The sequence below is a fragment of the Propithecus coquereli genome, unplaced genomic scaffold (assembly GCF_000956105.1).
Source record: "Propithecus coquereli isolate 6110/MARCELLA unplaced genomic scaffold, Pcoq_1.0 Scaffold752, whole genome shotgun sequence".
Classification (NCBI taxonomy): domain Eukaryota; kingdom Metazoa; phylum Chordata; class Mammalia; order Primates; family Indriidae; genus Propithecus; species Propithecus coquereli.
In genome coordinates, this window is record NW_012153641.1 from 97,156 (window position 1) to 98,356 (window position 1,201).

Sequence of the window (1,201 nt, forward strand, 5' to 3'; positions counted from 1 at the left end):
CAGATATTCCATTTCCTTTTTATCTATATGCAGTCTCTTCCTCTTAACCTTTTTCTGTCTAAAAGAATGACTTCTCCCCCAAATAATTCTTACTATAATTCTACATTTTTGACAAACAACTTTCTTAATTGCATTTTTTAATTTCTCAACCATATTTTCTGAATGTATAATCCTTAATTGCTAACCCTATGTAATTTGCAGCACTCATTTGACCACGAATGTGAACATTTTTCTTGCTTTCTTCTACTACTTCAGCATATCTTAGTTGTTATTTCCTCACCATGATTCTCTTTAATATCTCACCATAGAGATAATCGAGCCTCTAAAATGACTCCTCATTGACAGTGTTATTCTTTTCTAGGTTTTCCCCTAAAATTCTCTTTCAGTGAATTCCATTTCTCTTCCCTTCCCTTCAAATCTAGTGATCCCTAAAGTCAATCATGTTCATTTTTTCATCCTACAGTATGAAAATTTAGTCTCTGCACTCACTCCCATGAATTTGAATGTTATCCACCCCCAAAGATACATTTCCATGAGTAATCATTCATTTTTTTCTCAAAACTAGGCATAACTCCCACCCCAACCCCACCCACTGACAGTGGCAGTCCATATCAACCCCCAGTGGTAATCACAGAGCCTAGCTTGGCTAACCTATCCTACGTCCAACACATACTGTCAGCAATGGATCTGATCCACAAACACCAACAGGTCCAGATAAGTCCACATGGGTAGATATATACCCAGCTGTATGCCATGCAACAGCAGCAGCCATATCTACCTACATTGGTTCCGATAGGTCCTATATCTAAAAGCTTTTCACAAAAAGGTAGAAATGAAAATTAAAGCCACAATGAGATATCATCTTACACCAGTCAGAATAGCTATTACTAAAAAGACGAAAAATAGGTGATATTGGCAAGGATGCAGAGAAAAGGAACCACTTCTACGCTACTGGTGAGAATATAAACTAGTACAGCCTCTATGGAACACCAGATAGATAGAGATTCCTCAAAGCCCAAAAAATAGAACTACGCTTTGATCCAGCAATGTCACTACTAGGCATCTACCCAAAGGAAAATAAATCATTATACCTGCACTCATATGTTTATTGCAACACGATGGAATCAACCTAAATGTCTATCAATGGATGATTGGATTAAATAAATATATGTGTGTGTGTATCTATCTCTCTATGTATACA